This window comes from Thalassophryne amazonica, chromosome 12 (genome assembly GCF_902500255.1).
Source record: "Thalassophryne amazonica chromosome 12, fThaAma1.1, whole genome shotgun sequence".
Classification (NCBI taxonomy): Eukaryota; Metazoa; Chordata; class Actinopteri; order Batrachoidiformes; family Batrachoididae; genus Thalassophryne; species Thalassophryne amazonica.
In genome coordinates this window covers 77,467,167-77,493,169 of record NC_047114.1, presented here as the reverse complement: position 1 = coordinate 77,493,169, position 26,003 = coordinate 77,467,167, and the positions used below count along the sequence as shown (strand labels likewise).

At 39.4% G+C, this 26,003-nt stretch overlaps 1 protein-coding gene and 1 long non-coding RNA gene across 7 annotated transcripts in view; one reads left to right on the top strand and one right to left on the bottom strand.

The window, feature by feature from the left end:
• mib1 (mindbomb E3 ubiquitin protein ligase 1) overlaps window positions 1-26,003 on the bottom strand; it is a 143,105-nt gene that overhangs the window by 66,246 nt on the left and 50,856 nt on the right. The window lies entirely within an intron of this gene.
• LOC117522471 lies at window positions 10,725-11,248 on the top strand. Its single transcript, XR_004564221.1, has 2 exons — window positions 10,725-11,123; window positions 11,161-11,248. It is a non-coding gene; the product is annotated as an uncharacterized LOC117522471 (long non-coding RNA).

Sequence of the window (26,003 nt, the reverse complement as noted above, 5' to 3'; positions counted from 1 at the left end):
AGTGAGAGGAAAAGGAAATGTAGAAAGGGAGAGAGACTGATTCAAAAAAGAGAAGGCAGGCGGACCAATCCGCAAATGCTGAGTGGGCATTAGTGCCTTAATGTGACCTATGGCCTGCCTCTGCGACTAAAGCCCAAATCCTGTTCACAATAGTTTCCTGTTCCACTTGGATCATGCTCGTTTTCAAACATCAGCAAGTGATCCGACTAGCAGGTTAGAGATGTCGCTCACACAACAGACAAGGGCCAGGTGGCAGGGGGTTAAAATGTTACAAGAATACAGTCACAGTGAGATGTGGGAAAGGACAAAGGAAGATATACAGTGGGGCTGAGAGAGACAGAGAGAGATATATCAGTGAGGCAGGCTGTGAGGTAAACCAGAAGTGTGAAAGTGTAGAATGTCAGCCGGGTCATTACCCTTATAGGTGCAACTCTACTCCTTGGACAGCGTAAACAGTTTTCATAAAGGAGAAGATATACAAAGGAGAACATCACAACAAGGACTTTCCATCATGGAGAAACGCTTCAGTTTGCTGCTGCCGTTTTTGCTCAAACCTTCAATCTACCGCTACCTTTTTCCTTGAAGGAGGGAGAAAAAAGAAGAAAGCTTTACAGATACTGTAAATGGACACGGAAGCTACATTCCTAACTGGGGCACAAATGGTTTCTCCCAGTTGTCTGGAGGACAGTGGGGGGTCACTGGGACAGTCAACTATGGTATGGACTGAAAAACGTCTGTTATGTTCAGGGGCGGGGGGACTCGAGGTTCAACCTTACATGGCAACTAAGGAAAGCTGTGAGCGTTGAACTGACTTTACACTCAAAGTCACCTTACGGTGCAGACTACCATACTTGGGAGAGAGAACGGTGAGGAAAAATGTTCTGCTTATAACTTCCTGACCTTGGTGAAAGGTGAGAAAATGTCAAACTCACGATTACCTCCTTGGTGTACATACTTCTTTATGTACCCATATGAAGATGTGAAAGCTATGGAATGTAAAGAAGTATGTATTCTTGGTGAGGTGCAGCCCTCATGCTCGGAAACTGATGTCTAATGTGTGTTAAACTATGCAAATTAACATGACTGTGATCATGGTGTGAGACGGCGAGCAAAAGACAGAGAGAAAGAGAGAGACAGAGAGAGAGAGAGAGAGAGAGGAAGACGAAAGTGTGAAAGTGAGTGGTAAAGCACATACATTAGCTATACTGTCTCTGGGCAGTTTCACTGCAGCAATAATCGCTGTAGGGAACTTACAGCTTTCTCAAAGCGGCTGACTTAGCCAATAAAAACCCCTCATTCGAGGTATTCCAACAATTCATTGGACTACTACACGAGTTAGCATGAAACAATAGCAATAATGCTTTAGGCTTACTCTGACAGCACTACAAATTTAAGAAGCTACATATGCCATCAGCGCCAACTAAGGACAATGAGTCACCCTGTGATATCTCAATATGAACAGCATCTCTTTTCATTATTGGGTGATTTTTACTACATTACTGCCTTTGAAATTCAGCTGACTGCAACTTAGCACCAACGTCAGCTGCAGTTACTCCTGACCATTAATACCATAATCTTTCCAAACATGATCCATGTGGTTCAAGGAGAGAAGGAAAGCACTGTGAATTGTACCACTATGGCATTGTTCCCACATTCTTTTTTTTCTTTTTTTTTTCTTCTCTTTCTTTCATACATGCAACTGACACAGGAGGAATTAACTGCTGATGAGGCAGACTGGAAAGGCAATGAAGCCGCTGCCACCACAAGCTGACACTATTCTAGTGCTATACCATATAGCTTCCGTGTTAATAATCTTGTGTGTTTAACTATATGGGCCCCCTCCCTTTATGCTCATGCTCTTCTCCACACCCCAACCCCTGCATCAACCCGGCTACCCTGTACTCCCCTACTGCCCTCCCTCAACTCATGCTTTCATTGTTCACGTTTGCTATGCTTGCCAAATGCTTTGCTGGCCCGCCTGCCAGTCAGATTAGACCATCAAAAAGTGACAATGCAGGATCAAGGTCAACTCTGGCCTGTCAGCTGATTCCAATTGTGGACTGTTTCAAACAAATAAAGGGAAAAGAATATGAACAGAGGCACAGAGTGAAATGAAAAGGGGGCAGTGGAGTTGGGGCTAGGGAGTAGTTAGCGTAGACAGCCGTTCACATCTGATACTTTCTAACATCTACTTGGATGAGTCAAACCCACTGCAACTTTAAGCATGAGCGTGCTTGCTTTAAGCCTTTTAATGCACTGTAAATGAAAGAATATACTAAAGATATTTTTGTAATAAGCGTCAAATCCAGACTGAAGAAAAAAAAAAAAATTCAACCTCTGGATATACCATCATGTAACCTGTCGACACAAAATGATCATTTCAGGTCACAATGACAGTAAATAAGTAGCGGCTGATCAAAGCTGAAAAAAAAAAAAACAAGCTTCTTGAGTTAAATAAATTAAAATTAAAGTCACACAATGAGATGATTGCATTGCTTCTGCAGTGAAACTATTGTTTGGAGGGGGGACATGCTTCCCAGTATAATACAACTGCAACATTTTGGTAAACTTGCACCATTTCCCATTGTTTAAAGGAAATAAGTTAGGTGGTTAAATGTTCAACATTTACATAATGCATTTTAAGTGAGGCTGAAATGGTAATAACATATATAAACCCTAAACACCAAGTAGTTTGTAACATATACGGTAAATTACTGATGAAATTAGTCTTTATGATGCAAAGAGTCTGACTCAAGAATTGGAGGTTAATTCTCAAACATTTACACAAGTAAATTATTTATTCTCTAACAGCTTCTTATTTGGGTTTGTAATAAAGAAATATGAGGGAAACAATGGGGAGGGGGGGACTTCATCTTACAAGATTTAAAATTTTTATCCCATTTTTAAATCAACTACAGGAAGTGAGCACTAGAAGGATGCTGCTTTATCAGGTGTTCGCTGGGCTTTAAGCACGCACGGCTGCCACTGCATGTTTCTCCCAGGCCCTCAAAAGCAAGGAGCTGCTGTGTGAGTGACAAACACAGCAGATGCTGACATTATCAAATGCTCAGTGCCTGTCGTCCCTCCCCTGGTTTTCCCCCGTTATGGCTCGTGGACGAGGTGTGCAGCCTGGCCACCTGACACTGGGTGACTGAAACATTGTGCATGAGCGTGCAGGAGTGAATGTGCATGTTTCAAATATACTGCTCTGGCGTGATATCAAGCTGGCCTCACACTGACCTCAGTCCTGTCTACAAGAAGTGCTAAATATCCCTCAGACGCCATTGGCCGCTCTGAAAAATTTAACTGCGCTTTGACATAGAGATCAATAATTAGTGTGTAATACCTATGCTTCACACTCCTATTACAGAATGTCAAATAGTAATGATAAAGGAAAAAAAAGACATTGACGTTACATAAAACCAAAGAAATTCTATATGACTTATTGTATGAACTGGTCTGTAAGTTTGTTTTCAGATGTGCTTGAACGTTCTGTAGTACCAGTGAGAAATATGGCAATAATGAGATTTTTAAAAATTAATGATTGTTCATGGATAAAATGTGAGAGTTACTATGACAATTTGTGTATTAGTACAGGAAACGCTTTATTGGCAAATTTTGTAATTTTGTAATGCTGTACTGTGCAGCCATAAAAAAGACAATATTCTACTCTGTGTTCAAACAGTAGCCCTTCACTACAAATCAGTCCCTCGGACTTATATGGCTGGTGTAAATTAATATTGTGACTTGACACCCCAGAGTGCGGCTGTAGGAGGACGAGGTAGAGAGCTTGTGTACGTGCTTATGTCTCCGCATTTGTCTGTTGGGCGTCACTGTGACCGGAGCGGCAGCACACTTGCAGCAGGGCCCATCTGTCAGAGTCTGTAATTGCTTCATGACTCCAGGACATTTGACTCAAGTGCACTGCCACAGATTATTATTATCCTTTTCTGAGGGAACAATTTTGCTGTCTTTGTGACGAGGTGAGCATAAATCTTAAAGAGACACTGAGAATGACAAACAGGGTGAGCTGGGAGACGGCACACAGGAAGTCAGCTGGGCTTGATCGACTGTAACTATGCACTGTTGGTGTGGTGGTGGAGTTGTGTGCTAAGTACACCCGAGTGTCACAAACAGTGGATGAAGGTGAACGTATGAGTGAGTGAAAAAACACAGCCACAGCACACACACACCCCAAACTACAGTGAAAATGCAATATGTCTTTCTCTGTTTCCAGTTTTGCTAGAAAAAAATAACTACCCTGCAGTCAAGCCAGACAACTTCACGCCAGTACCAATGTCTGTCTATGAATCCAGTGACTCTGCAATGCTTTGCTAAAGCTGGTAAAATGGAACCAAATCACCTCTTGAATGGATTTGGTCCCCTTCAACCAGCTGTAGCTATGCTTTGATGACTACAGGAGCTCCCCTTTGCAGCGATACCTTCAACATAATCTCTGTAACAACCATCTGTTCTATGCAAATCCTGATTTTTTTAAACTAATAATAAAAATAAACAAATAAAACCACTGGTATTGTCCCCTTTCCTGACTGAGTGTTGCCTGCAGCCTTGAGACACATATATATTTTGTGTGTCTCATTTTATTTTATTTATATATACATAAACCTTTTTGCTAAAGCTTATAGTTAGGGCTGGATCAGGTGACCCTGAACCATCCCTTAGTTATGCTGCTATAGATGTAGACTGCTGGGGGGTTCCCATGATGCACTGTTTCTTTCTCTTTTTGCTCTGTATGCACCACTCTGCATTTAATCATTAGTGATCGATCTCTGCTCCCCTCCACAGCATGTCTTTTTCCTGGTTCTCTCCCTCAGCCCCAACCAGTCCCAGCAGAAGACTGCCCCTCCCTGAGCCTGGTTCTGCTGGAGGTTTCTTCCTGTTAAAAGGGAGTTTTTCCTTCCCACTGTAGCCAAGTGCTTGCTCACAGGGGGTCGTTTTGACCGTTGGGGTTTTACATAATTATTGTATGGCCTTGCCTTACAATATAAAGCGCCTTGGGGCAACTGTTTGTTGTGATTTGGCGCTATATAAAAAAATTGATTGATTGATATATTTTGACCATACTATCCATAGCTGTTTCAAAAATGGAAGGAGGGCAGATGTGTAGCGGGAGCTATTTCAGACACACAGCACTCACACACCTGTGCGAGAACGTATGGCTGTCGTGACAACTTTAAAATTGGCTCTTTCTGGAAGCTAACAGTCCCGCACACTGTGGGTGGAAATGAGCAAAACAAACCAAAAAAAAAAGGAAGGAAAAAATAAAATAGCTGATGCAACTCTGCAGGGGGCATAATAGTACTGTTGCGAGGACATAAATACTACAAATAAGTGAATAGCAGGAAATGTGTAAAAGTGTGAGGAAAGCAGGTTGGCTATAGCTGAACACAAAGAGTGGAACCCTCACAGACGGTTACAGTCTCACGCATTCATTTAGAGTTTCTACGGAGCAGGCAGGCAGATCATAAACTCAATTCACACTGCACCCGGCGCGCTTTCGCTTTTCTTTGTCAATATTTCATATTCTTTTTTCTGAATTTGGCTGCTTGTTAAAAAAGTCATACTGAGCTGTTACCTTACGCATGCTTAAAAAAAACCCATACACTTAGGTGTACAGGTGGGCAGTACGCCAATGTCCCATTCGTCACATGTATGGACTGCACAGTCAGGCCAGAAAAAAAACAAATAAATAAATAAATTCAATGATGCTAACATAATGCAGATGCATAATAATGCAGATGAAATAATAAAACAAATAACAGCAAATACTCATTAATTTGGAGATAAATATTCATTACAGCACAGCTCTGATCAGTACTGCAGCACCGAGGTTGTGATGACACATAACTCAGTATAAACTAGTTTTCAAAAGAAGGCATAACGGTCATGGAAAACTGTTCCTTTGTGTTTTAGTATGTGTGTGTGTGTGTGTATGTGAGTGAATACATACACCAACAATTTAAACATATAAAATGGTGAAAAAAAAAAACCCTTCGATTCATGATGTTTTTCATTCAGATTTTAACTTCGAAGGTGCAGATGTGAAAACAGCCCAGCACTAAAAAAAAAAAAAAAGAAAAAAAAAAAGAATGATTAAAGTGGTCATTTAGTGCAAAACCAGTAATACCATCATATAATACAGTTAGCTCCAAAAATTGAATTGTGACATTAATTTCACATCATATCACCCACCCCTACTTAGACGACTGCCTTTAAATAAACAAACAAACAAATAAAACTGTAAATGTGCAGGGCTAGACACTGACCACTTTTTGCCACTGAGGGCCAGTAGCTTTGAGAAGTTACTGGCCTCACAAAAATTCTACTGGCCCAGGCATACATGTGCAACGCAAACTACAACCACCGAAGTGTTTAAATTTTGATGCAATTTCGTGCATTTAAAGGCTGAAATTAATGAACACTACAACTGCACAAATTTTCCATGAGTTTACAACTTTTTTGTATTTCAGTTTCTGTCTGAACATGTTTGTGTTTGAACTTACTTTGTACGTAACTTTTTGTGTTGCTTATTTACATGTTATTCATTGATGAGCATTTCAATAACACTTGTGCAGAATAACATTAAAAGCACAGGCATGATTGGAAAAGGACAAAAAAGCAGGAAAATATACGGCACAACTACCATAATGCGGCGACCCCCCCACCCAACACACACAGCTTCACAGTGATATTACTTAAATACATTTAATAAAATACAGTGCAAACAGTGCACATTGAACTGACGCTGTGTCGGCTATCAATATTACCGGGACAGGTTTATCCAGGAGTCAGCAAGACCTCATTTATGACATTCTTTTGCCAATTAGGGATGTGTAGCAAGGAAAGGGGTTGCGATAACACTAATGTTGCTTCCAGCACATATTGCCAGGAGGGAAATTAACTTACAATGGTGAAAATGCAGGGAGCAGGAGACTAAAGGTGCCTTGACACTTGCATGAATTTGATTCTTGCACTGGCACACATTTATGCAGAGGACAAATTTCGTTGTACGTATGTATACAATGTACAATGACAATAATGGCTATATTATTATTATTATTATTACTACTACTACTACTAGCTGTACTGCAATAAAAAAAATTGGGAGCTTAAGTAGATTTCTCATGGATGGTTGTACAACCCCTGGCAAAAATTATGGAATCACCGGCCTCAGAGGATGAAATAAATGCCAATTTAGCATATTCTGTGGCATTTCGACAAGGTGATCATTTCAGAAGCAAATATCTTCCAACTTTTTTAATGCAAACAAATGCCTGGTAATGTAAAGGAGCTCATATAGCATGAAATAGCAACTGTTGCTCCATAAATTTTAGTTAAATCCGAGAAAACCATGCATACTTGACAAAAAGTACCAAAATTATGAATACTTTTAAGGTTTATGCTGAGATTTAGTCCCCAGAACTAATAGAATCATAAAAATGTAGTGTCTGTCCCCATTTTTGATTAAGATATCATAATAGTAAATTGTGACAAAATGAAAAAGAACTGTGCTCGAGACTCGAGACTCAAGACCTATTACTTCAAGAACCAAGAACCAAAATAATTATATATTTAACTTGATTTTGACACCTATGTGACCCCAAAATGTGGAAAATACTGTGAAACAGCTAGGGATGGGTATCGAGAACCGGTTCCTTTCGGGTATCGTCAAGAAATGATTTGATCCACCGACATCAATAAACTTTTTGCTTAACGATTCTGTTATCGGTCCTTAAGAGTGGCCGTTATTTTGGGGGTGTTTGTCAGGAAAAATCATCATTTCTCTACATTGATTACAGACCCTGCAGCGAGTCCATAATCAACTTTTCTGCAGCACGGCTTTGCTTTGAACGTTGAACCAATCGAAGCAGTGGTTCACAGATTGAAGCAGTGCTTCGATCTATTGCTTTGTTTATTCTTTCTTTCGCTTAATTTTCACCCGCTAAAACCCTAAAGAGCATACATCTGTGAGTATTATTTACCTTTTTTATGTTAAACTGACCTGTTATGGTGTTCTGAAACAGTTGATAGATGTATTTTATAACTTAAAAACGGAAGCGATGCTAACGCTTTAGCATGTCTATGGCATTTTCAAAAATTTTAAAAGTTAGCATTAAGTAGTTGCAGCTGTCATCACGTTCAGGTGCATTTGTTTTCAAATTGTAATTTTTTTTAATTTATTTTTGTTTATATATTAATAATCTAATGATTATTATATACAATATATACTTATTATATACAATTTTAGAGAAAGAGACAAAAAGAACCTGAATAGAAACAGCTAGTGACTCTTACGCCTCCATTTCATCCCTGTCTTATTTAAGTTTAATGACAGTTTGTTTCGGTCAAACCATATTTTCAATGTGTTAATTTCTTCATTGATTTCCTCCAGAACTATCTGCCAAACTAGAAAATTGCTGCATCCTAGTAAGAGCAGAATACTACTGGAATAAATTTGAATAAGGAAAGTTTTTTTTTTTTCTCACCTAAATGGATGCTGCACTCACTCCAGTTTATCATCTGGAATAGTCCCAGATTGCATTTCAGAGCTTCTAGAATTGAAACATTTTTGTGCAGGTGGTGGTGGGGGGTAATTTTGGGTTTCAGCTTTTTTTTGTTTTTCACCACTTTCATCCCTGAATATGTCAATCGTGACTTGACTAACTTTTGTGCGGATTAAAGTTAGTAACTGGGACTCCTGTCTTGTTGCGAGAAAGAACCAAGAACAGTCCTCCGTTCTATTCACACAGATCCAAACGCTGCGCGGCTCTCTGCCAAGTCAAGTTAGAACGATAGAGTCCAGTCGGAATTAATAACTTCAAAGCGAAACACCATTTTGTTTATTTTTATTTATGTCCAGAGATCAAGGATACAGTGACCAATTTCATATTTATTTACTTTAAGACTCAATGAAATACATAGAAAACCTGTAAAGCCTACTTTTAGTACAAAATTCACAAGGTATCGATAAGGGACTCAATAAGGAATCGGATCGATAAGCAGAATCGATAATGGCATCAATATTGATAAAATCTTATCAATACCCATGCCTAGAAACAGCCGAGTAAAAGTATTTGCTGGGATGTTGGTATTAAATGTTTTATTGTGAAATGGTGTGAGCAACATGAACTATCTGATGTTTTTTTTTTTTTACTTTGCTACCAGTAACATCAGCGAGCTACATCTTGGACATCTTGGAAGTACAAATGTTACAGTGTTAATGGACTGCATTTATATAGCGCTTTTCCATCTGCATCAGACACTCAAAGCACTTTACAATAATGCCTCACATTCACCCCGATGTGAGGCTGCTGCCATACAAGGTACTCACTATACACCGGAAGCAAATAGGGGCTTAAGGACCTTGCCCAAGGGCCCTTAGTGATTTTCCGGTCAGGCTGACATTTGAACCAAGGATCCTCTGGTCTCAAGCCAAACGCTTAACCACTAGACCATCACTTCCCACTAATCAAAATAAAGGTTTCAAAATAAAGGTTTTGAAAATGAATTCCCCAAATTTTCATAATAAAAGGATGCACATCATCATGTTATACGCAAGCCATAGCCGAAAGCTGAGGCCAATCTGACAAATACAGAGACATTCCAGCCACATACTCACACTCACACAGACACTTCTTGCTTTATAGATATTCTTGCATGCCAGTGAGTAAACTCCCCATTAACTGCACTTGAACTGTGCACAGCTGCGTGCCAGTGCACAAAGAACATTTTGAAATGTTCAAAACTTCTGACATGCATTAATTTTGTGCATTAACCGTGAACGCTGCACAACCTATTTAACAACACTGCGTTTCATTGAGCGCAGGGCATCTGAACAATTATGACGAGAGGTTACGTCTATAATAAACATAATTTTACAGATATATTATCTAATTCATTTCAAGGAATGAAAATGCAACTGTTTTACCAAACCATTACAATATAAATATTATAAACTAGCGTGTTGCCTAGATTGGGTAGTGTTTATAAAATAGGTAGCTGACATTTTTCTAATGTTAATTTACTGTCTTAATGTATTTATAAATTGTTCAAGTTCTTGTTATCATATACACATTATTATTATTAGTATTATTATTATATTTTTACTTCAATTTTGTCATTTCATTTTTAAATGGACCACAACGTAAATAAGTGTGTTCACTGTCTTGTGTCATCCAAGTATTTTTAACGTTGCTCCCAGCGCCTTGAGGCAATTTTGTTGTGATTTGGAGCTATATAAATGAAAAACTGAAATTTGAACATTTTTACAATTTTTTACAATTATATTTTGTGCTTACATTGAACTTACAAAACAAAATCACTCACCACACTCACACTTTTATTAAAAGATGACTTACCATCTTCTGCTGGACTGGCGTGTGAATCCAGAAAGTAGTTTGCAACATCCATTGTTCAGTGTAGTTAGATAAGATCCATACCTTCTCCAAAAATATTTGTCCCATCAACTTTCTGTTTTCACAGCATTCATCCTTGACCCAAAATACATAAGTATACCAAACGGCAAATGTCAGCTCCACCCGGTTTTAGTGCGATCAAAGCCATGCTCACGCACACACAGAAGCCACTTGACTATTATAATGTAGATAATTACCTTTGAGACTATTCAAAATGCGTTGTCTACCATGAGATGCGCACGAGGCAAGGTGCAGCCATAAATAATTTCTCTGCGATTCTGAGAGCGATGAAATGGTTTCATCAGCCAAGTTCTGACAGCAAATGCGTCATTGGCTACAAAATGATTATCTTATATAGCGTGGCATCAAGTGGGACAAAGCATGGTGTTCAGCGGGACAAAGCAGGTCGGACTGGCACGCCGAACTGTGCGGACTGCAGGGCTCAAATTCGTGCAAGTGTCAAGGTGGCTTAAGGGTAGGCAATTATTTTCAATAGCTAGTAGAGTGACAGATTCATTAAGTAGTTGCAGAAGAAATGGGTTGAAAAAGGATGAAGTCACTTTTGCTAGACCGGTCATTCTTTCTTGAACAGTACTCTCTTCCTCCTAGGAAAGCATCAGGATGGAGTATGTTTGGAATGTCAACAGCCAGAGACAGTGCAGCATGTCCTCATGCACTGTAATAAATGTTCCAGAGAAAGGCAAGAACTTCTCTCAGAATTTAGAAGAACAGGCCTGAAAGAAGTTTCTGTAGGAAGCATTTTAGACATAGGGTCAATTGGTAGGGGGAAATGTTGGCTTTTTAAATACTTTTTATTTTATTTTTATACTTTTTTCTTCTCACAGCAGACTAAACATAATGAATCTGTTCAGTAGTAGTATCACTGTTACAGCAGTTCATACTGATGTGGCTGATCTCTCTTAAAATACAACCCCTGGCAAAAATTATGGAATCACCGGCCTCAGAGGATGTTCATTCAGTTGTTTAATTTTGTAGAAAAAAAGCAGATCACAGACATGACACAAAACTAAAGTCAATTTCAAATGGCAACTTTCTGGCTTTAAGAAACACTAAGAAATCAAGAAAAAAATTGTGGCAGTCAGTAACGGTTACTTTTTTTTAGACCAAGCAGAGGGAAAAAAAATATGGACTCACTCAATTCTGAGGAATAAATTATGGAATCACCCTGTAAATTTTCATCCCCAAAACTAACACCTGCATCAAATCAGATCTTCGCGTTAGTCTGCATCTAAAAAGGAGTGATCACACCTTGGAGAGCTGTTGCACCAAGTGGACTGACATGAATCATGGCTCCAACACGAGAGATGTCAATTGAAACAAAGGAGAGGATTATCAAACTCTTAAAAGAGGGTACATCATCACGCAATGTTGCAAAAGATGCTGGTTGTTCACAGTCAACTGTGTCTAAACTCTGGACCAAATACAAACAACATGGGAAGGTTGTTAAAGGCAAACATACTGGTAGACCAAGGAAGACATCAAAGCGTCAAGACAGAAAACTTAAAGCAGTATGTCTCAAAAATCAAAAATGCACAACAAAACAAATGAGGAACGAATGGGAGGAAACTGGAGTCAACGTCTGTGACCGAACTGTAAGAAACCGCCTAAAGGAAATGGGATTTACATACAGAAAAGCTAAATGATTAACACCTAAACAGAAAAAAACAAGGTTACAATGGGCTAAGGAAAAGCAATCATGGACTGTGGATGGCTGGATGAAAGTCATATTCAGTGATGAATCTCGAATCTGCAATGGGCAAGGTGATGATGCTGGAACTTTTGTTTGGTGCCGTTCCAATGAGATTTATAAAGATGACTGCCTGAAGAGAACATGTAAATTTCCACAGTCATTGATGATATGGGGCTGCATGTCAGGCAAAGGCACTGGGGAGATGGCTGTCATTACATCAGCAATAAATGCACAAGTTTACGTTGATATTTTGGACACTTTTCTTATCCCATCAATTGAAAGGATGTTTGGGGATGATGAAATCATTTTTCAAGATGATAATGCATCTTGCCATAGAGCAAAAACTGTGAAAACATTCCTTGCAAAAAGACACATAGGGTCAATGTCATGGCCTGCAAATAGTCCGGATCTTAATCCAATTGAAAATCTTTGGTGGAAGTTGAAGAAAATGGTCCATGACAAGGCTCCAACCTGCAAAGCTGATCTGGCAACAGCAATCAGAGAAAGTTGGAGCCAGATTGATGAAGAGTACTGTTTAGGTGTTAATGATGGCTTTCGTTTAGCTTTTCTGTATGTAAATCCCATTTCCTTTAGGTGGTTTCTTACAGTTCGGTCACAGACGTTGACTCCAGTTTCCTCCCATTTGTTCCTCATTTGTTTTGTTGTGCATTTTCCATTTTTGAGACATATTGCTTTAAGTTTTCTGTCTTGATGCTTTGATGTCTTCCTTGGTCTACCACTATGTTTGCCTTTAACAACCTTCCCATGTTGTTTGTATTTGGTCCAGAGTTTAGACACAGCTGACTGAACAACCAACATCTTTTGCAACATTGCGTGATGATTTACCCTCTTTTAAAAGTTTGATAATCCTCTCCTTTGTTTCAATTGACATCTGTCGTATTGAAGCCATGATTCATGTCAGTCCACTTGGTGCAACAGCTCTCCAAGGTGTGATCACTCGTTTTTAGATGCAGACTAATGAGCAGATCTGATTTGATGCAAGTGTTAGTTTTGAGGATGAAAATTTACAGGGTGATTCCATAATTTATTCCTCAGAACTGAGTGATTCCATATTTTTTTTCCCTCTGCTTGGTCTAAAAAAGTAACTGTTACTGACTGCCACAATTTTTTTTCCTGATTTCTTATAGTGTTTCTTAAAGCCAGAAAGTTGCCATTTGAAAAGACTTTAGTTTTGTCATGTCTGTGATCTGCTTTTTTTCTACAAAATTAAACAACTGAATGAACATCCTCCGAGGCCGGTGATTCCATAATTATTGCCAGGGGTTGTAGATTCTTAAAGCACTTCATTTGGTGTCGGAACAACACAGTGAAGTTTAAAACTAGTTTAAACCGCACACTGTTAGTGACTCTGTTGCACGCTGTGATCTCATTGTTAAGTGAAGCAGCTGTGGTGATTCACCGGTCAATCAACTTTGGAGCAGTGGTTTATGATAGCTGGAGCGCACAGAGTAAGCAAACAAAGACTCTTAAAAGTATGTTTTATGAAGCCAACACAAATCTACAGGATAACACCGGGCTCGGCCCCACTATTGATAGTTTAGTTCAGTTTGGGACAATCACCTTATATGGATAATGCAAGCAGGAAAAGTCTAATCACTGCAGTCAGCCTTGATAATCCTCCAATAAATAAAATGGAGAGAGTGAAAACCTCAAATTCAATTAATGGCGGTCATAAAGAACAAAGGAATGCAGCAGGAAACCACTAGAAACAAATATTTGATGCCTTTGGTACAACTGACTCCTCGGGCTTACAAAGCTATTTTCTATCTAATTATTGTCCTTGTTACAATACTGCCGTTACAGACCTTTTATTCAATTCTGACAAAGTGACAGATTAGATCTGAAATGCTTGCCTGCATTTCAGCCTAAAAGGGAATTCTTCTCGTACCTACAGTGCACATTATTTAGTTGTGACCAGGATTAAAAAAACTTAGACAAGTTATCTTGTTTTAAGAGAATTTATTATTTTAAGTGTTCGACATGCTTATTTCTAGATTTCACAATCTTAATTCAAGACATCTTGTCAAGTGAAATTATTACCTCCACCAATGAATTTGGAGAGACGTTATGTTTTCACCGCTGTTTGTGAACAGCCTGTAACCCAGAATTTTTCATATATTATGACCTTTTTACAGAGGATTCACATAGTGATTAATTTTTCACAGTCAAAGGTCAAAGCTCAAAGTCAGAAAAATCTTGGAAAACTGGAAAAATCCCTATCCTTTAAAGCTGGGCTTACACTGTGTGAGTTTTGGCCCTTTTTCAGCCAATTTTTCACTCGTGTAAAAATTTTTTGGATCGCGCCGAGTTTCAGCTTAATCGCACGCCCTGCATCATGTAGTATACATGGAGTAACAAGCTGCGTTTAACCTCTCACGATCACCTCCCGATTGGCAATCATATGGTCGGATGAAAATCAAAACTGTTTGATATTCTGGTCGGCAATTGTGAGGCTTGCGTGCTGCTGAAGCAGCGCTACAAGAGTCTCTCGCACTGTGCATGTGCAAACACCGGAGAGAGCATAAACAATGATCATCTCTTTGGGAACGCAGCTTCTGTTTCTTTTTTCACAATTATTCTTCAACTCATTTAAAGTCTTGTATTTTTTTTTTTGTTGTTGTTAAAACTTTGATGTCTCCCATCGAGAGTTTTTGTAAAAATAAGGAATGTAAATAAAGTTTGAAAAAAAAGAAAAAAAAAAAAAAAAAGCTGTTTATGTTTTGCTTCTGGAAACATGAGTCCGATGTGTGGTTTTTGAACGTACAATGTGAGCAATCAGATTGCATCAGAGCATCGGGCCGTACAGTGTGAGAACATTAATCGTGCGCTCTGAACCTTTACACCCTGCGGTTTTGTCGCACAGTTTGAGCTGGAGCCAAGCGCAATGATTGAAAATATCGTACAGTGTCTGTCCAGTTTAACATTGAGCAAATTTTCAAAAATGACCTTGTTTCTTTCATTTTTGACAGCATTATGTAGGGTGCTATCCTTTATTGACTGACAAAGTTTGATCCAGATTTGGGGCCTCATGAACAAAGTGTGCATACGCAAAAAATGGTGCTTACATCCAGCCAAACTGCAGCCAAACTGTACACCTCCAAACTGTACACCTCCTCTCTGTCCCTGCTGTGCGCACCTGATGCAGACATTCCTGCGTCGTCATGACGCCACATGAAGCAACTCGAAGCAGCCCCGGTGTGAAAGAGGCTTATGAGTGTGTATTAAGAAAACGCGAGGACTGACTTACAAGTGACAATAACTGGCTCATAAGCCGATTTCGTTTACCAAGGCCACTCTCACTGGAGTTTCGTGCACAACTGCAACTGGCCCAGAGCACAATATGGTGAGGAGACAGGGGTTATCTGTGCCCACACAGGTGCTGACCAAGCTGGGTTTCCTGGCAACAGGGCATTCCTGCAGGAGCTGATCGATCGGTCAGGAGTGTGCCAGTCAACCTTGAGCTGAGCCATGCCAGTTGTGTGGAACGCAATCATCCGAATGTCATCCAGGTACATCACATTCCAACATTACAGCACAATTTGTAGCAAGAGCCGGTTTAGGCGCCATCATACGATGAAATGGTTGTTGTTAATGGGAAACATTTTCATTCCATCAATGTAAAATGATATGTGATGCACAAATGCATCCAACATCGTGGCTAGGCGGCCTGGTTCAACACATGACTAATTCATCCTGACGAACAGCGTGATTGCTGCAGCTGGTCTCATCTTTTTTTCACGCTCCTGTCACGAAATGAGTAACATGTCCGTGACATGTTTGTTTTTTAATTTTATTATTCTAACTCTAACCTCTTCTCTAAACCCTAATCATAATGTAACTGTCTTCCTTCCCCCAACCCTAGCCATAACCCCCCTCCCCCCACCGTGTCATGCTGCATTTTGTGCCTCTGTCTGGCACGTGCGCAATGAGTAGTTTATTCGCGTAATTATTCCCAATGAAAACCAGTGCGGGCACATTTGGGCATATATGTGCATTCAAATATGTCTTTTGTTATTATTATAAGTTTTTGTTCTTCTTAACAGCCCCGTGTTCAGTATTTGTCAATAAACGCATGTGTAAAGTTGTCGGCCACGGCGTCCCTCACGTTTTTTTTTTTTTTTACTTCAGTGTGTGTGCATTGTATTAAGCACACAGAAGTAGGGTCTCACGTTCCCAGTAAAGCCTTGGTTCCACCAAATATTAAAGCCATGAATAATGAGCCACATATGGATTTGTCAGTGATAATTCAAATAATGATCCACGTATAAATGTATCACGTATCCACTATGAAGAATTCTCTATGTGCCTCTAAGTACCTCGCATGTGCCAGGTATCAGCCTCTAATGAGCCACGACTGACATGTCATTTGAGCCCCATCCAGCCTCGAATGGCTCGTGTCACCGCATATGACCCACGTCAAGCCACATATGATCTTGTGGAGCACCATGTAATGCGACATTGGTGCACGTTTAGGTATGGATTTGGTCCAAACCTCCAGCCCTCCCACACTTGGTCCCTTTAAAGTGTGGGTTTTCAATTCACAGTATCCATTCAAGATGATGTCACATTTTCTAAACGCAGTCCAAAAAAAGCCACTGCACAATCCCACCGGTGTGCGCATCCATGTGTCAGGCTGTAGTTCACCTGTGTTTCAGAGTCATTAAATGCAGCAGTTCTGCGTGTTCACCCATCTCTCTGTGACCAAAAGAAAAAAAAACAAAGCAAAAAGACACCACAATGAGGTGGCCACTTTAATTATATACACCCTCTACTGTGTGGATCACCCCCCCCATCCCCCAAAAAAGAAAAACACAAGAAAAACACATCCACAGACCAGCTAGAACCGCACGACAGGTTCCTGGACAGTCGCCTCTGCACTTCTTCTCACTGGCTTCATTTCTTCCACGACTTACAGTCGTTTTGACAGTGATTCAACTTTTAACTTTGTGTCTGTCCGTTACTGTCTGCAAAATCCCTATATTGCGTGCTCGTGTTCTGCGTTCCTGGACAGTCACCTCTGTGCTTCTTCTCTCTGGCTTTATTTCTTCCGCGGCTTTACAGTCATTTTGACACTAGTGACCCAACTTTTAACTTTGTGTTCGTCCATTATTGTCTGCAAAATTTTGCACGCTCGCGTTCTGCGCAAATGCTCACCTTGAGTGCGAGACACTGCATCAGCGCGCGCCTTATCTGATCCATTATAACAAGATGTTAAATCTATCATAAACATACTTTTACAGCTGCTTATAAAGAAGGAATGAACATGCAACTGTTTTACCAAGCTATTACAATATAAACATTACAAATAATTACCTTTTAGGATGTTCCAAATACGTTCTTCACCTCAGCGCACGAGACAAAGAGGAAAAAAGCTCCAAATGAAATGGTCCTCTGTGATTCCAGAAGTGATTAGAGGGATTTTCAACATCCAAACTGACAGAAAATGCTTAATCCACTACAAAATAATTATTTTATATATAGTGTGCGGCGCACAAAGCAGGTGGGATTATAGTACGCAAGAGGGCTGAGCCAACACAGCCTGTCCAAAATAGCCTGTCCTGTCCTCATAGCCGCCAGGTGCTCGGATAATGGGCTTTTAACAGCCTTGTCCTCACTACAAACATGCCTCTAAAATGCTTGTTTGTCCTCGTAATACTTCATACACAAACTGCCCCACTCTGCTGTTGCTAAATTTTGAACTTCTTGAAATTAGCACCAAGCTCAGAGATGAGCCTCGTTAGCCAAATATTCTGCCTGTAAGAGCCACTATTCTCCCACAATTGTTGAATAACTGGACTCGTACAAAAAAAAAAACGCTACGTGGCTCATTATTTATCCTTCATTATTCGGTGGGACCAGGGCTCAACTCTTTTCCTGTTTCATCTTTATTCCATTTGGCAGGTTCCCAAATAAACTATCCCTGCATATCTTCAAGTCATCTACAGCACACGCTCGGTATAATTTCTTTTCTGTTTTAATGTTGACTGATCTGATGGAGGGGAATTCCCAGCTCCCAGGGCCTATTTACATGGATTTGCACATTTAAATAGGGCTGTGGAAAGGGAGGAGCATGGTGCGTGTGTATGTGCTCTCAATTCCACGTTCAGTGTGACGTACAAACGGAACGTGCGTGCGTGGATCCATGCGTATGCACACTTTGATATATCTGAATATTTTTGTGCTTAAGCCAGTTTCTGGGTTTTGGCATAGGCCATTTTCAGTAGACAAGTCTTTGTACATGAAGCAGCTGATCCAGATTTCAGATTTTTTTGAACATTTAAATTTTACACTGAAAACCCCATTTAATGTATATTTTACAATTATATCTTAATCAAACATGCCCCAATCACTCTCAAATTTGAAAGTGAGGCGCAGACTGGCACTCACTGTTGCCTGACAAATTTTGACCCGGATCTGATTCAGATTGTGAATTTTGTGGACATCTGAATTTAATACTGAGAAGCCCATTTGGTGTACATTTTGCATTATATCTCAAACAAAAGTGTCTCAATCACTCATTTGTGACAATGAGGTGCAAACTGGCACTCTCAATGTATAGATTAAGTTTTATTCCCATCCGATCCATATTGCTGATTTAGCGGATATTTGATTTTAGCATTAAAAAGTCCGTCTGATTTATATTACGCATTATATTTTAGCTTATGAAAAGCAACTTCTAACAGGACGTTGACCTTGAATATTTTTCAAAGGTAAAAATTTATGAAATTGAGAACTAGCGTTGGCGGAGGTTTGCACTCTACAAGCGAGGTGCTCTAGTCTGTTCATGCAGATAGATAATTTCCCTCAGTTTTTGTGTTTTTAGACACCTTGTTTTTGCAGTGTAGGTGACAGGACTGCTGTATGGAGTTTCTCGTGTATCCTGCGACATTAAAAGAAAGCTGAACACTATATGAGGGAGGGGAATGGCAAATATTACGAGGGTGTGACACCTAAAAGGCTACAGGCCGCTGCTCTAGGGCTTGTTTGAAGCCGTGTATGAGTCATGGGCTATTAATCGCACTGTTTACAATATTGTAGCAGCCCAAAGGGAAAGACAGAGAGAAGAGCCAGAGTGTCGCTGCTGTAAATACACAGATAGAATACATTATGAATGTGCAAGAAAAGCCACTCTCGAACACGTTACTACTGGTTACCAACACTTTCCAATTTATTGCCAATTCACAAACTTATTTATGGGGAATTTTTAATAAACTTACAAAACTAAGTAGACATGCATGTGAATAACGCAAGATGAAATACAGAAATGCAGAAAGAAGACAGAATAGAGTAGACAGAATACAGAAAGACACTGCTACTGGTAACAATAATTTGTGGATTAATCGGAATGTGAAGCTGCATTATTCAGACACACACAGGATTACTCCTGCGAGAGCCTCACTCTTCTTCCCACCTTTGGAAGATCAACTTGAGTGCTTACAAAATCCTTACGTAGTGGGGTTGTAACAAGAACAGATAGTTTGGTACAAAGTCAGCACCAAAATTTTGAAAATGTGATGGTAATAGATTACTTACAGTGTCATGCAGTACTGTAAACACATAGGATGCAATTCTTCCATAGCAACCTTTAAATACAAAACATGGAAAAACGTTGCATTTCACTTGACCAAAACAGGTAGACCATCAGCCTGAAGCACTCTACAGTGTTTGAATCTTGCTCGACTGTGTCATGAACCAGCACTTCGTTGCACCTCACTACCACATACAGTGAACTCAAGGAAAGCTAGCCGCAATACAATGTTACCATTGCTAATAAAACTAAAAGCCGACCAAAGAAAAAAAATGTCACAGAGCAGTGTTAGATATGAGATGAAATTGCCTCATTTAAGTGTCATATGGTGTCAAAGCAATGACTCTCAGTCTTCACTAACAGCTTCATTACTTGAAGTGTCATACTAATGTCGTCTTATTCTTCTGGTTCCTTGTGTTCGGGCTCACGGCAGCAGCTTGTCATCATCTTGACATCTACCGGACAAGTAATTTGTAGCACAACACTAATATTAAAACTAATTTCTTTTGGCTTATATACAGAATAATTAAAATCAACTCCCAATTATTTTAATTAACTCCTGTAGATCGGTCTTTAACTAATGTACGTCTGTGAATTATACAATTTTATTGTATGAATTTAGCAAATACTCATGAAAACTCAATTCAAGCTGAAGACAGTAGTTATTTTTGTCATATAAACAATACCTATTTGACATCTGTTGTTTTGTTTTTAAACAAATTTTTATTTATTTTTTTAATTTAGTATTGAGGGAAAAAAAAAATCATGTAATTTCACTGGTATTGGTACAGACTAGTAAATTTGTGGTATTGTGACAACCCTAATACATAACAGCTACTCAAACACACTCAGCACTTGTGCCCCAAATCTTGCTGTTAATGTTGATGACTTACTAAGAGAAGGTGCAAGAGGGCATAAAGAAGGCCCCCTCACGCATAGTAGGAATAAGTACAAATGAGGGCGGATCACGGCGGAACAGCTCATGTGAGTGAACCACGAAAACATCAAGCCAACGGGCAGGTGTGAACGATTCCCCTGCGACGATTTTGTGCATGCAACGGTGTCGTGGACAAGCATGCACGAAATGGTCGCAGCAGGAACACAGTGCGAGGGGTTGGTAAGGTTAGACCTTACTTGTATGAAGCGCCCTGAGGCATCTTTGTTATGATTTGGCACTATATAAATGAAAATAAATTGAAATTGAGCAGCTGGAGCATGTGTAACCACATCACACAGCTGCTGTGAAAAAATAAATAAATAAATGCATGCCACCCACAGGATTTGAACATGCAGTTTACAAAAGCTCTGATTGCCAGCAAGAAACTTTACCACTGTGCTACCATCGCTGTCCTGTAAAAGGTGCGTAAAAATGCTTGAAATCAACAAGGACATAAACGTATAAAAAAAAAAAAAAAAAAAGCACCGTGATAACTGACCAAGCGGTGTTTGTCACAGCATATTTATGCTGATGCGTGACAAAGTGGCGTATTTGTCGTACTGTTGGCTTGTCATATAGTCCTGGGGCGCACGCTCACAGGACAAGCGCGTTCTGTCAGATAGACGTGACATTCAGATCACCTGCTATGTGTCCACATGAACTGACAATCCGTTTCAGTTGTGGCAGCCTGTCAATGTGTGCGCTCTCCAGGCCGTCGCAAAAGCAATATGTTTTTATGTATTTCCACGTGAAGGCAGCAAGCACGCACACGTGCGTATCTGTCAAAACAGGGTACGTGTTTTGCAGCTGTGACGTCCAGGACCACAGTTGTCAACAGCTCCTGCTGTTGTCAGCCAGCCACGCCCCCTGTCCACTCAGCACACAGACCAAGGTGTCACTCTGTGATCAGATGGGGGGGGGGGGGGGGGGGCACGCACGCATATGTTGTGGGGAGTGGAGGGAGTGTGCGAAATACACGCACACGTGTTGTGGGGGAGCCGACAATCTGGCATGCCACATGTGCACTCGGCAACTCCACAGCTGTGGGGGCACTTAGACAAATTTCACTGCCAGCTCGAATGTGATCGTCTGCTGAATATTATTGCGCTAATAGCTCGAATGGCCAGAGATTTTCTAAGTGGCAAGCGAGCGGTGCCGGATTTTCGTATGTGTTATTTGGCCGACACCTGCCACGAGAGTGATTGAATGGGCTCTCACAGCACACACTCTGTCTTTCAGCCACTGATGTGCGCAAATAGTTGTAGCAACAGGTGGATGAGGCGTTGGAGGCAGCTCTGATTTTACACATACTGCATATGATTCCGGCTTCATGTGCAATTCGACCACATTCGTACTATGTGTGAAGGGGCCCAAATCAGTCAGTTTTTCTATATTTTCATTAGTTACTTTCACAATGCTAAAAATTGAGACTGGAGTTGTTTAAGTTGTGCTGCTTGCATCTTCGACGAAAGTATGGACAGGACCTAATTCTGAAAGTTATGAGTTATTAGAAGGAAATAGTAATAAATTGAATTGAAAACCTTTATTGTATTGAACTGATTTCAGAACAACATATTAATGTTGTAATAAAACATATTAACCAAAAGGGGCTGAGTTTAACAGCCTTCTTTTGAAGGATTTCTGAGGTGCTTCCAATCATGACAGATATCAGGGGTGCTTTTTGGAAATACTTTATGGTAGGAATTCCTTTACTCATCTAATCGAAACAACTACCTCTCCACTAAAACGCCACACAGCCGAAGGAGAGATTTTCAAGGGCTGTAGGACTTGCGGACCGTCTCCCTGATATTGCAGGAGCTCAAGCGTGAAATAAAAGTAAATGGGCAGAGTGGAGAAACCGACATATATCTTGGTTCCTCTGAAGGCACGGGGCAGAGCATGGACTGAAGGAAGCAATGCACGCACAACGTGACAAGGGACCTGATACAGAAAGTACAATTCTAGCACTTTTCAACTTTAAATCAATGGCAGACCGAGGGTTGTAATTCTCCACAAAAGATGGCACAGTTCCTACAAACACGCAAAGTCAGACTCATTAACATAAGGCATATATTATAACCTATGAAAATTTGTAAAAATACAGTCATATGAAGTTTCAGTTATAAACTATTACACATGACTCATTTTTCTTCAGCTGTGGTTCATTAAAATAACCTTTCCCACAGTAACTCCAAATTTATTATTTGACTAACTTCTCCAGTTTTCAAAAGTTGTGCTTCCAACAAGCAATTAATCCGATTCCATTTTTTAATGGATTCAATTTTGAAATATTACACTCTGACATTTTAAATTGTAAAGGTAACTTTTTCCTTTACTCTAGTGTCTGTTAATCTGAAACTGTGCTCTGACTGTTTATGCTTTTTACACAGTATATGTTTAACTATATGTCAGTCTCTTTAAGATTTCTTGTTCGTTAAAACAATTACCTTACTTTTAGACGCAACCTTTCTACAGAAAAGAGAATTTGATCAATGTTGCAATGATATAGAGAATATACATTGCTTCCAATTCCAGACTCTCATACATTCTCACTTAAGGGATGACTACAAAATCCACACGTCAAAAATACTTTGTTTTTAAAGGGAAACATGCTGCTTCAAAGAACTGACCAGTTTACCGTATATTCAGAATGTAATTTGGATGTTTCTGTATTACAGATCAATCTGCATGTTTTTTGATGACAATTCATAAATCAAGAAAACAATAATACTTGTAGCACATATTGTTAGTAAAAAAAAAAAAAAAAAAAAAAAAGGTTTTAGCATAAACATTTACAGTGGCATGACCTCCAACTTGAATTTTGATTTAAATTACTTTAAACATGTATGATTCAATGTGGTAAAACACAAAATTTCAACATTTTGAAAAATATATACAGGAAGCTCCAAGCAGTATCTTCTTTTACAAACTAAACTGCAACTTTATAATACAAAATACTATAATAACTGTAATACTACATATATAAAATATTATTATTATTATTACTATTATTATTATCATCATCATCATCACCACCACTATCTCCATCATCATCAAGAAAAACAAACAACTCCCAAGGATTTGTTGGCCTTTTACAGAGCCACATCTGTGGAAAGTAAAGGTTGTTTCTCTTAATATGGGTAAAACAAAGGACTGCAACCATTCAGTGCCTTTGCAGATGTCATGTGCAAGTATCAGGATAGTCAGAACCCTTTGGGAAGTTTAATAAGAAAAAAAAATAACCCGTGAAATCATGTGAGTTATTGTCACTGACCCCAGTTAGGAATTGATGAAAACAAAGGACTGAGGTGCAGGATGATCTACTGAAAGCTGGCTTTGCACTGGTTGGGGTCATACACACAGTGGGGCCAAGAAATTTCCGTTTGAAAAGTTAGCCCACAGCCAAAGCAGAAAGTATTGTAATATTTATAATGCAAGCAATTCAGTGTGAACTATAGTCCATGATCTTTCCTTGTTCAATTGATCAATGTGCATTAATGTTTAAAAGCTAGGCAATAAGAGACTATTTTAACACATACAGTGCCCTCCAAACGTACTGGAATGCTTGGTATTTCACACATTTTAATTTGTTCATGCCAATTAAAAAAAAAAAAAAAAAAAATTCCAAAAAAATTTGCTTTCAGTTTGATTTTAAGGCAGATAATTTACATTTTTTTTGCATTTGAAATGGCAGAAAATTAAAATATGTGAAATACCAAGTGTTCTAATACTTTTCGAGAGCACTGTATGATCTCCTCAGGTGACCTACATGTAGACCAGTTGAGGCTACATAATATTTAGTTATAAATCTGTTTTGTTTTGTTTTTCCTAAATGTAATTGTTATTTATTCTCTCATATCATGAAAATATTTGCACGTAAAGACATAAAAGGGAATGTTTTTTGTTCTGAAAGCGTGCAGGTCCACATTCACCATTTCAAAAGAATACAGCACTGGGATTAAAAATAAAATTGTATTTATTTATTTCCTTTTTGCATTTGGACAATTGTGGAGGAATGTCCCATTTAAAATACTGAACTTCTGAACTTTGTCTGACAAATACATTTTCCTATAATTACATAAAATGTATTATTTTGTGGCAATATGTAGAAGAACTGTTTATCTCTTTTGAAAAAGATTCATTGTGCTTGCTGTTCATTCGGTGTCTTAATTGGTGAGGGGTCGGCTGAACAACTTGTGCTCAGGTCTGAAGTTCTATGTCTTTTGGAACGAACTTTGCAGCTACATTCTATGCCTTAGTATTGGTTTTATTAACCATTGCTTCTTTTAGATCAATGACAGATCTAATTGACTGAATATGACTTATAAAAACTGGCTAATAAATCCAAAGGGATATTACATAACTCCTTCAAGTTCCATTATTGACTTAACAGTACACTTCTTTGTGTTATATTTTCATGGCAATCCATATGTCACTCTGTAGACTCTTAAATTAAAAACAACCAGGGTAATAGGAACAGTTTTATCTGGTTTTCATGAATTCCAATGAACAAAACAATATATTTGCATGCTACATGGAGGTCAGGCCTAGTTTAAAACAGATATTGACTTTGTTTCAGGATGCACCAGTAGCGTAATTCAAGTTTGGCCAAACAGGTGATCCACAGCACACTCGCCTCAACAGACCATTGTTACATTGTGAATGTGCATGCTCAGTGGTGTGCACATCTCAGGCGAACAAGTGTGAACTCCCAGCTCCGCTGTCGGCATGAAAAGCGTTAAGTGCATATTTGTCCAAAACACGTCCGAGGAGTGGCTCTTGCAGCCTATTCTACAGTGCGCCATTCTACCACGAACCCCCACGATGTAAAAAAGTGCAAAAACAGGCTGAAACAGTTTAGTCTTGCTTGCCTCCTAACAGTCTGGCATATAAACTGCAGGCCTGGCAACTGGCTGGCTTATAAAGTGCAGACCTGGCAACCCCCCAAAAGTAAGGAGCTGTGCCTTCAGCCAGAACCACAACAAACGCTGCTTTGGATTCAAATTTTTATGCATAGAGCACGATCAAACACGTTTCAAAGAGATTTGAACATGACTGAAGCTGTTAACACTACGAACACCTTGAAGTTAGCACGCACTAGTGATGATTTTGTGAATCAGGATGAAATTTTTGAACAGTTTGAAAAAATGCCATCCAGATCCAAGACCAATGGCCCCTCTGATATGGATATTTTGGTTAACAATAAAATCAGGACGTGTCTGCTGAAAGAGCTGCTTGGGAGAGACAAAGGCAACCTGAGCCATCCCAAGACCTCCGAGTGTAGGGACAAAGTCAGAGAGGTGCGGTCAAGTTCAGCTGCTTAAAGCTGGTCACACTGCACTAACAAAGGACACCGAAGCCAAAATGAAA